The sequence below is a fragment of the Heptranchias perlo genome, unplaced genomic scaffold, assembly GCF_035084215.1.
Source record: "Heptranchias perlo isolate sHepPer1 unplaced genomic scaffold, sHepPer1.hap1 HAP1_SCAFFOLD_1530, whole genome shotgun sequence".
Classification (NCBI taxonomy): Eukaryota; Metazoa; Chordata; class Chondrichthyes; order Hexanchiformes; family Hexanchidae; genus Heptranchias; species Heptranchias perlo.
Window position 1 is genome coordinate 1 of NW_027138786.1, and position 10,523 is coordinate 10,523.

A 10,523-nucleotide genomic window follows, 5' to 3' on the forward strand; every position below is an offset into this window, starting at 1 on the left:
TTCTCAAGGGGGCTGGAATTCATAAGGGGAGGAAGTACTCTTCGGTTGTACAAATCTCTGGTAGGACCCCGTCTGGAGTAACCGTGTTCCGTTCCTGAAATCGCACCTTCGGAAGGATCGAGCGGCCCTCGAGATAGGTGGATGCAGCCCAGATACTCCCGAGCGACACCTAAATTGCGAGGACGTAGGAACGTGAGAGACAGGAGCAGGAGAGGGCCACTCGGGCCTGCTCCGCCGTTCGCTCCTATCATGGCTGATCTTCGACCTCAGCTCCACTTTCCCGCCCGATCCCTTGATTTCCCCCCTCGAGTCCAAAAATCTGATCGATCTCAGCCTTGAATGTACTCGACGACTCGGCATCCGCAGCCCTCTGGGGGAGAGAATTCCAAAGATTCACCACCCTCCGAGTGAAGAAATTCCCCCTCGTCTCAGTCTAGGATGGCCGACCCCCCTTATCCCGAGACTACGCCCCCTCGTTCTCGACTCTCCAGCCAGAGGGGAAACAGCCTCTCAGCGTCCAGCCTGTCAGAATCTTCTGTGTTTCAGTGAGATCACCTCTCATTCTTCCAGACTCCGGAGAGTGCAGGCCCATTCCACTCGAGCTCTCCTCAGAAGACAGCCCTCTCATCCGGGACAGTTTGCAGAGACGAGCGTTCCCTCGAGTATAGACGATTGAGGAGCGATCCAGTGAAGGTGTTCAAGACGATTCATTGATCGGGCAGATTGGAAAGATGTGAAGGGCCTCGGAGAGGGTGGAGATTTACTGGAAATGGTCCCAGGGGTGAGGGAAGAGACTGGAGAAGCTGGGTTTGTTCTCCTCTGAGCAGAGAAGGTCGCGGGGGAGATTTGATCGAGGCGTTCGAAATCATAAGGGGTTTAGATAAATGTGAGGAGTCGTACAACACCAGGTTATAGTCCAGTTTTATTTGAAATCGCAAGCTTTCGGAGCCTTCCTCCTTCTCCAGGTGAGTGCAGGGTTTCCATAAAGGCACAGCATATATAGTCAGAGAACAATGCCAGGTGATCACGCTATGTGTAACCCCACCAGCGGGGAAAAAAAAGTTATCTGTTTTTAATACAACTGGTCGTTTTCTCTCTCTCTCTCTCTCTCTCTCTGCCTTTCGGGTCTCTCTCTCTCTGCCTTTCGGGTCTCTCTCTCTCTCTCTCTCTCTGCCTTTCGGTCTCTCTCTCTCTCTCTGCCTTTCGGGTCTCTCTCTCTCTCTCTCTCTCTCTGCCTTTCGGGTCTCTCTCTCTCTCTCTCTCTCTCTGCCTTCGGGTCTCTCTCTCTCTCTCTCTGCCTTTCGGGTCTCTCTCTCTCTCTCTCTCTGCCTTTCGGGTCTCTCTCTCTCTCTCTGCCTTTCGGGTCTCTCTCTCTCTCTCTCTCTGCCTTTCGGTCTCTCTCTCTCTCTCTCTGCCTTTCGGGTCTCTCTCTCTCTCTGCCTTTCGGGTCCCTCTCTCTCTCTCTCTGCCTTTCGGGTCTCTCTCTCTCTCTGCCTTTCGGGTCTCTCTCTCTCTCTCTCTCTCTCTGCCTTTCGGGTCTCTCTCTCTCTCTCTCTCTGCCTTTCGGGTCTCTCTCTCTCTCTCTCTCTCTCTCTCTCTGCCTTTCGGGTCTCTCTCTCTCTCTCTCTCTCTCTCTGCCTTTCGGGTCTCTCTCTCTCTCTCTCTCTCTCTCTGCCTTTCGGGTCTCTCTCTCTCTCTCTCTTCTCTCTCTCTGCCTTTCGGGTCTCTCTCTCTCTCTCTCTCTCTGCCTTTCGGGTCTCTCTCTCTCTCTCTCTGCTCTCTGCCTTTCGGGTCTCTCTCTCTCTCTCTCTCTCTCTGCCTTTCGGGTCTCTCTCTCTCTCTCTCTCTCTCTCTGCCTTTCGGGTCTCTCTCTCTCTCTCTCTCTCTCTCTGCCTTTCGGGTCTCTCTCTCTCTCTCTCTCTCTCTCTGCCTTTCGGGTCTCTCTCTCTCTCTCTCTCTCTCTCTGCCTTTCGGGTCTCTCTCTCTCTCTCTCTCTCTCTCTCTGCCTTTCGGGTCTCTCTCTCTCTCTCTCTCTCTCTGCCTTTCGGGTCTCTCTCTCTCTCTCTCTCTCTCTGCCTTTCGGGTCTCTCTCTCTCTCTCTCTCTCTCTCTGCCTTTCGGGTCTCTCTCTCTCTCTCTCTCTCTCTCTGCCTTTCGGGTCTCTCTCTCTCTCTCTCTCTGCCTTTCGGGTCTCTCTCTCTCTCTCTCTCTCTCTGCCTTTCGGGTCTCTCTCTCTCTCTCTCTCTCTCTGCCTTTCGGGTCTCTCTCTCTCTCTCTCTCTCTGCCTTTCGGGTCTCTCTCTCTCTCTCTCTCTCTCTGCCTTTCGGGGTCTCTCTCTCTCTCTCTGCCTTTCGGGTCCCTCTCTCTCTCTCTCTGCCTTTCGGGTCTCTCTCTCTCTCTCTGCCTTTCGGGTCTCTCTCTCTCTCTCTGCCTTTCGGGTCTCTCTCTCTCTCTCTCTCTGCCTTTCGGGTCTCTCTCTCTCTCTCTCTCTCTGCCTTTCGGGTCTCTCTCTCTCTCTCTCTGCCTTTCGGGTCTCTCTCTCTCTCTCTCTCTGCCTTTCGGGTCTCTCTCTCTCTCTCTCTCTCTCTCTCTGCCTTTCGGGTCTCTCTCTCTCTCTCTGCCTTTCGGGTCTCTCTCTCTCTCTCTCTGCCTTTCGGGTCTCTCTCTCTCTCTGCCTTTCGGGTCTCTCTCTCTCTCTCTGCCTTTCGGGTCTCTCTCTCTCTCTGCCTTTCGGGTCTCTCTCTCTCTCTCCCTCTCTCTGCCTTTCGGGTCTCTCTCTCTCCCTCTCTCTGCCTTTCGGCTCTCTCTCTCCCTCTCTCTGCCTTTCGGGTCTCTCTCTCTCTCTCTCTGCCTTTCGGTCTCTCTCTCTCTCTCTCTCTCTGCCTTTCGGGTCTCTCTCTCTGCCTTTCGGGTCTCTCTCTCTTCCTCTCTCTGCCTTTCGGTCTCTCTCTCTGCCTTTCGGGTCTCTCTCTCTTCCTCTCTCTGCCTTTCGGGTCTCTCTCTCTCTCTCTGCCTTTCGGGTCTCTCTCTCTCTCTCTCTCTCTCTGCCTTTCGGGTCTCTCTCTCTCTCTCTGCCTTTCGGGTCTCTCTCTCTCTCTGCCTTTCGGGTCCCTCTCTCTCTCTCTCTCTGCCTTTCGGGTCTCTCTCTCTCTCTCTGCCTTTCGGGTCTCTCTCTCTCTCTCTGCCTTTCGGGTCTCTCTCTCTCTCTGCCTTTCGGGTCTCTCTCTCTCTCTCCCTCTCTCTGCCTTTCGGGTCTCTCTCTCTCCCTCTCTCTGCCTTTCGGCTCTCTCTCTCCCTCTCTCTGCCTTTCGGGTCTCTCTCTCTCTCTCTCTGCCTTTCGGGTCTCTCTCTCTCTCTCTGCCTTTCGGGTCTCTCTCTCTCTCTCTCTCTCTCTGCCTTTCGGTCTCTCTCTCTCCTCTCTCTGCCTTTCGGGTCTCTCTCTCTCTCTCTGCCTTTCGGGTCTCTCTCTCTCTGCTTTCGGGTCTCTCTCTCTCTCTCTCTCTCTCTCTGCCTTTCGGGTCTCTCTCTCTCTCTCTGCCTTTCGGGTCTCTCTCTCTCTCTCTGCCTTTCGGGTCTCTCTCTCTCTCTCTCTCTCTCTCTGCCTTCGGGTCTCTCTCTCTCTCTCTCTCTCTCTCTCTGCCTTTCGGGTCTCTCTCTCTCTCTCTCTCTCTCTCTGCCTTTCGGGTCTCTCTCTCTCTCTCTCTCTCTCTCTCTGCCTTTCGGGTCTCTCTCTCTCTCTCTCTCTCTCTCTGCCTTTCGGTCTCTCTCTCTCTCTCTCTCTCTCTCTCTGCCTTTCGGGTCTCTCTCTCTCTCTCTCTCTCTCTCTCTGCCTTTCGGGTCTCTCTCTCTCTCTCTCTCTCTCTCTCTGCCTTTCGGGTCTCTCTCTCTCTCTCTCTCTCTCTCTCTCTGCCTTTCGGGTCTCTCTCTCTCTCTCTCTCTCTCTGCCTTTCGGGTCTCTCTCTCTCTCTCTCTCTCTGCCTTTCGGGTCTCTCTCTCTCTCTCTCTCTCTGCTTTCGGGTCTCTCTCTCTCTCTCTCTGCCTTTCGGGTCTCTCTCTCTCTCTCTCTCTCTCTCTCTCTCTCTGCCTTTCGGGTCTCTCTCTCTCTCTCTCTCTCTGCCTTTCGGGTCTCTCTCTCTCTCTCTGCCTTCGGGTCTCTCTCTCTCTGCCTTTCGGGTCTCTCTCTCTCTCTCTCTCTCTCTCTCTCTCTGCCTTCGGGTCTCTCTCTCTCTCTCTCCCTCTCTCTCTCTCTGTCGTTGTGATCTGACCGTTTGTGTGTTCAGTAGTCTGGGATGTAATGTTCCCCCTGTCTGAACACCATTCCGCTCCTATGATTGCTGTGATTGCCTCTCTGCCGAGGTGTGATACCCGGGCAGTTGGAAAGATTATCTGGAATCGCCAGGCACTGTTCTCTGACTATATACGCTGTGCCGTTATGGAAACCCTGCACACTCACCTGACGAAGGAGCAAAGCCTCCGAAAGCTTGTGATTTTCAAATAAAACTGTTGGGACAATAACCTGGCGTCGTGCGACTCCTGACATTTGTCCACCCCGGTCCATCACCGGCATCTCCACATCGAGTTCAGATGGAGAGAAGCTGCTCCCATCGGCGGAAGGGTCGCGAACCAGAGGACGCGGATTTAAGGCGATTGGTAAAAGACCCAAAGGCGACATGAGGACAATCTTTTTTACCCAGCGAGCGGTCGGGATCTGGAATGCACTGCCCGAGGGGGCGGTGGAGGCAGATTCAGTCATGGCCTTCAAAAGGGAACTGATAAACACTTGAAGGGGAAAAAATGTGCAGGGCAGCGGGAGTGGGAGGAGCTATATTGCTCTTGCATAGAGCCAGCACGGACCGGATGGGCTGAATGGCCTCCTTCTGTGCTGTAAACAAACCACTCGAGCATGGAGAGAAACTCTTTTCTCTGGCGGGGAGGAGTCCAGAACACTGGGGGAGGGGGGAAGTGGGGGGGGGGGGGTGGGCAGAACCTTAAAATGAGAGCCTGGCCGTTCAGGGGTGATGTCGGGAAGCGTTTCTCCACACAAAGGGGAGTGGGAATCTGGAACTCTCTTCCCCCCCACCCTAAGGGCTTTTGAGGCCGGGAGTCGATTGAAAATTTCAGTGCTGAGACCGATCGGTTTTTGTCGGGCTCGAGGCGTTAAGGGTTACAGAACCATGGCGGGCAGATGAAGTAAAGATACAGATCAACGGTGATCTAATTGAATGTAGAACAGGCTCGAGGGGCTGAATGGCCTCCTCCTGTTCCTTCAGCGTCGCTGGGTCCAAATCCTGGAACTCCCTTCCTAACAGCGCTGTGGGAGAACCGTCACCACACGGACTGCAGCGGTTCAAGAAGGCGGCTCACCGCCACCTTCTCAAGGGGCGATTAGGGATGGGCGATAAATGCCGGCCTCGCCCAGCGATGCCCATGAACGAATAATAATAAAAAGAAGAGGCGGGGCCAGAGTGATGCCCTGGACTAGTTTCGATCGGTGAAGGGCCTGCAGAGGAATTCCCCAGATTTTTTCCCCCCCGCAAATTGCCCGGGGTTTTTGACTGTGTTTTTGCCTGGCCCACGAGATCACACGGTGCAGGGAGGGGAGTGTATTTAACACAAGGTAAAAGAATGGGTGGAGGACAGGCTGGATGGAGCAGAGGGTCTGGTCCTGTCTGTCATTGTTCGTATCTTTATGTATGTATATATTATATATATATATATATATATAAAGGAGAAAATACACAGGGTTACGGGGCGAGGGAGTGGGACCAGCTGGATTGCTCTTGCATAGAGCTAGCACGGACTCAATGGGCCTGATGGCCTCCTTCTGTGCTGTAACCTTTCTATGTTAACAGGCTCGAGGGGGGCTGAATGGGCCTCCTCCTGTTCCTGTGTAACAGGCTCGAGGGGCTGAACGGGCCTCCTCCTGTTCCTGTGTAACAGGCTCGAGGGGGCTGAATGGGCCTCCTCCTGTTCCTGTGTAACAGGCTCGAGGGGCTGAACGGGCCTCCTCCTGTTCCTGTGTAACAGGGTCGAGGGGCTGAATGGGCCTCCTCCTGTTCCTGTGTAACAGGCTCGAGGGGCTGAACGGCCTCCTCCTGTTCCTGTGTAACAGGGTCGAGGGGCTGAATGGGCCTCCTCCTGTTCCTGTGTAACAGGCTCGAGGGGCTGAATGGGCCTCCTCCTGTTCCTGTGTAACAGGCTCGAGGGGCTGAATGGGGCCTCCTCCTGTTCCTATGGTAACAGGCTCGAGGGGCTGAATGGGCCTCCTCCTGTTCCTGTGTAACAGGCTCGAGGGGCTGAACGGGCCTACTCCTGTTCCTGTGTAACAGGCTCGAGGGGCCTGAATGGGCACTCCTCCTGTTCCTGTGTAACAGGCTCGAGGGGCTGAACGGTCCTCCTCCTGTTCCTGTGTAACAGGCTCGAGGGGCTGAACGGCCTCCTCCTGTTCCTCACACCTCCCTCGGTCCGAGGGGCTGGATTTCAATCTGGGGTCTGCGGTCGAGGTTTGGTGGACCCGGAGAGACGGTCGAACCCCCCCCCCGGCCTGCCGACAGCCTCCCGCCGATCGGCAGTGGGCGTGGCGGGGAGATCCTGGAGACGGGAACCTGGAATATCCCCCCCCCCACCTCACCCTGGGGAGGAGGATCCCGAGAGCTGGGGGGGTGGGGGTCGAGCCACGTGAGGCAACGCCCCCACACACCCACGGGGAGGGGGGGGGGAAGAGAGAGAGAGTGCCGTCTGTGTGGGGCGGGGAGGTGAGGGTCAGGTGAGGAGGGGGGAGAGAGTGAATTCACCTCCCACTGCGGACCGACTGTTATTTTTATTTTTGTTTCCTTCCAGGCTACGAGGAAGTGGAAAGATCTGGTCCAAATCCAACTAATTTCTCCCTCCCTCCCCTTGAAGCCCCCCTCCCTCCCTCCCCTTGAAGCCCCCTCCCTCCCTCCTCCTCCCCTTGAAGCCCCCTCCCTCCCTCCCTCCCCTTGAAGCCCCCTCCCTCCCTCCCCTTGAAGCCCCCTCCCTCCCTCCCTCCCCTTGAAGCCCCCTCCCTCCCTCCCTCCCCTTGAAGCCCCCTCCCTCCCTCCCTCCCCTTGAAGCCCCCTCCCTCCCTCCCTCCCTCCCCTTGAAGCCCCCTCCCTCCCTCCCTCCCCTTGAAGCCCCCTCCCTCCCTCCCTCCCCCTTGAAGCCCCCTCCCTCCCTCCCTCCCTCCCCTTGAAGCCCCCTCCCTCCCGCCTTCTGGAATCTTATTTAAAGAACCATCAAAAGCAGAAGGAATGATCGAGGAGAGAGGAGAGCGTCTCTCGCCCGCTGACGGTTTTCCAGGAAAGGGAAGCAAGTTGGGGATGTCCCGCTGGGCTCGACCGTTGATATCTGCGGCGGGGTGAGGGAAGGAGCTCTCGATGATGTGATCAGAGCCCCCGTCCCACCCACTGTTTCGTGAGCGAACAGACGGAGGATGCAGGGACTCTCTCTCTCGCTGATGCTCGAAACCCTCCCCTCTCTCTCTCTCTCTCTCTCTCCCTCGTGTCTGCGGGCTCATCGATCTCTGACCTGGCAGGACTGTGAAGGAACCGGCCGCCTCGCTCCTTCGGGCTGGACGAAATCGTTGCCTGCTCCTCGCCCAGGAGCCCGTTGCTAGCTCGCGTGGGTCTCTGCCTCTCGCCGTGTCTATTTGTGTGTGTGTGTGTGTGTATATTCTGCATAATCAGGAGTATTAAAATGTTCCCGGAGAGAACAAGAGCCTCGACTCCACATCGAATCTTGTCGACTCGACTCAAACCCCACAGCAGGGAGGAGGATAATGTGGAGGGAGCTCTGTATTGTGGTGCGGAGGGAGCTCTGTATCGTGGTGTGGAGGGAGCTCTGTATCGTGGCGCGGAGGGAGCTCTGTATCGTGGCGCGGAGGGAGCTCCGTATCGTGGCGCGGAGGGAGCTCCGTATCGCGGCGCGGAGGGAGCTCCGTATCGCGGCGCGGAGGGAGCTCCGTATCGCGGCGCGGAGGGAGCTCCGTATCGCGGCGCGGAGGGAGCTCCGTATCGCGGCGCGGAGGGAGCTCCGTATCGCGGCGCGGAGGGAGCTCCGTATCGCGGCGCGGAGGGAGCTCCGTATCGCGGCGCGGAGGGAGCTCCGTATCGCGGCGCGGAGGGAGCTCCGTATCGCGGCGCGGAGGGAGCTCCGTATCGCGGCGCGGAGGGAGCTCCGTATCGCGGCGCGGAGGGAGCTCCGTATTGTACCTGTCCCGGGAGTGTTCGATGCTGACACTGGGTATAAAGTGGGGGTGCACGGTCAGGGTAATGCGGAGGGCGCTCTGTCGTCACCCCAGGTGCCTGAGAGAATCTGGACTCGAATCAAAACACAAACCGTGTCCCCTCCCTCCTCCTGGAATAGGTTTCGGATTCTGTTTCTGAACAATGTGAGGGGGGGAGAGGCTCACATTCCAATCAAGTGAGGGTGGTATTCTTTCTGTAGGAGGGGGTGCCCCACCCGGGGCGGAAGTCCCTTGGTGACTCGACAGAATTCCCCAGACGGTGCCCCTACGCTGCTGCCCGCAGTGTAACACCTACAAGGCACATTCGATCAGGGTGCTCTCTGTCCCCATCCCCCCCACCCCCGTCGGTCCCGAGGGGCACTCACTGTCGCGGTGGGGAGGATGACGGGCCGTCCAACGAGCCCCTTCCTCCGCGTGTGAGCCCCAGACGGCGAGTGTCGACCAGCTGTTCGACCGTGGGGGGTGTCACAGTCACGGTTGGACGCTGTTCTCAAGATTCGACTGTCCCCTGCCCCGAGCTGGTTCATCCCCCACCTCCCTAACCCAGGGGGTCACTGGACAGGGGTCGGGAGCAGGAACCCCGGGGCTGATTCACCCCCTCATCCCTAACCCAGGGGGTCACGAGACAGGGATCGGGAGCAGGATCCCCGGGGCTGATTCACCCCCTCTTCCCTAACCCAGGGGTCGGGAGCAGGAACCCCGGGGCTGATTCACCCCCTCATCCCTAACCCAGGGGGTCACGAGACAGGGATCGGGAGCACGATCCCCGGGGCTGATTCACCCCCTCATCCCTAACCCAGGGGGTCACTGGACAGGGGTCGGGAGCAGGAACCCCCGGGGCTGATTCACCCCCCTCCCTCCCTAACCCAGGGGTCACCGGACAGGGGTCGGGAGCAGGAACCCCCGGGGCTGATTCACCCCCCTCCCTCCCTAACCCAGGGGTCAACGGACAGGGGTCGGGAGCAGGAACACCCGGGGCTGATTCACCCCCTCCCTCCCTAACCCAGGGGTCAACGGACAGGGGTCGGCAGCAGGAACCCCGGGGCTGTTTCACCCCCACTCCCTCCCCATCTCCCTAACCCGGGGTAACACGCCCACACACCAGGCTGGGAATGGAGCCGAGGGGGGGAGGGAGACTGCAGCTGTCCGAGTTCACCGGCCGAGGACTGCGAGGAGGACGGAAACTCCGATTCAAAGTGAAAGAGATTATTCTCACATCATCTGGGCTCTCCCGCCTCTCATTCTCACGAGGGCTCGCTGCAGGACCTCAGGGGGCCTGCTCGCTGCTGGGCAGGGGGGGCAATTCACAGAAGTTTCGTTATGACGGAGCGATACAGCGCAGAAGGAGGCCATTCGGCCCATCCTGCCTGTGCTGGCTCTTCGATAGAGCTGTCCGATTCGTCCCTCTTTCCCCGTAGCCCTGTAAATTTTTCCCTTCAAGTATTTATCCAATTCCCTTTTGAAAGTTATTATTGAATCTGCTCCCACCGCCCTTTCAGGCAGCGAATTCCAGATCAGAACAACTCGCTGCGTAAAAAGATTCTCCTCATCTCCCCCCCCCCCCCCCGCTCTGGTTCTTTTACCGATCACCGTAAAGATGTGTCCTCTGGTAAGCCCAGGATCTCCCCGAATGCTTTATTAACGGCCTTCTCAACCTGTCCTGCCACCTTCAAAGATTTGTGTACACACACCCCCAGGTCTCTCTGTTCCTGCACCCCCTTTAAAATTGTACCCTTTAGTTTATATTGCCTCTCCTCGTTCTTCCGACTGAAATAAATCACTTCACACTTCTCTGCGTTAAATTCCATCGGCCGTGTGTCTGTCCCGTTTTCCCCAGTCTGTCTCCGTCCTCCTGAAGTCTGTTACTCCCCTCCTCGCTGTTTATTACATTTTGTGTCTGCAAACTTTGAAACTATACCCTCCAGACTGAAGACCAGGTCGCTAATATATATTAAAATATATAGATAAGAGAGATTCACTCACTTCCAAAACATATGCTATCAAGGTGAGCACTCATAGTGAATCCACTGTCCCGTCAAACACTCCAGGGCAGGTACAGGGTTAGATACAGAGTAAAGCTCCCTCTACACTGTCCCGTCAAACACTCCCAGGGCAGGTACAGGGTTAGATACAGAGTAAAGCTCCCTCTACACCGTCCCATCAAACACTCCAGGGGCAGGTACAGGGTTAGATACAGAGTAAAGCTCCCTCTACACTGTCCCGTCAAACACTCCCAGGGGCAGGTACAGGGTTAGATA

At 56.9% G+C, this 10,523-nt stretch overlaps 1 long non-coding RNA gene across 1 annotated transcript; it reads left to right on the forward strand.

Annotated features, from left to right (window-relative positions):
* Positions 1-55: 55 nt before the first annotated feature.
* On the forward strand, positions 56-7,736 carry LOC137309197 (uncharacterized). The gene is made up of 2 exons (XR_010959793.1): positions 56-693; positions 6,840-7,736. It is a non-coding gene; the product is annotated as an uncharacterized lncRNA (long non-coding RNA).
* The last annotated feature ends 2,787 nt before the right edge of the window (positions 7,737-10,523 follow it).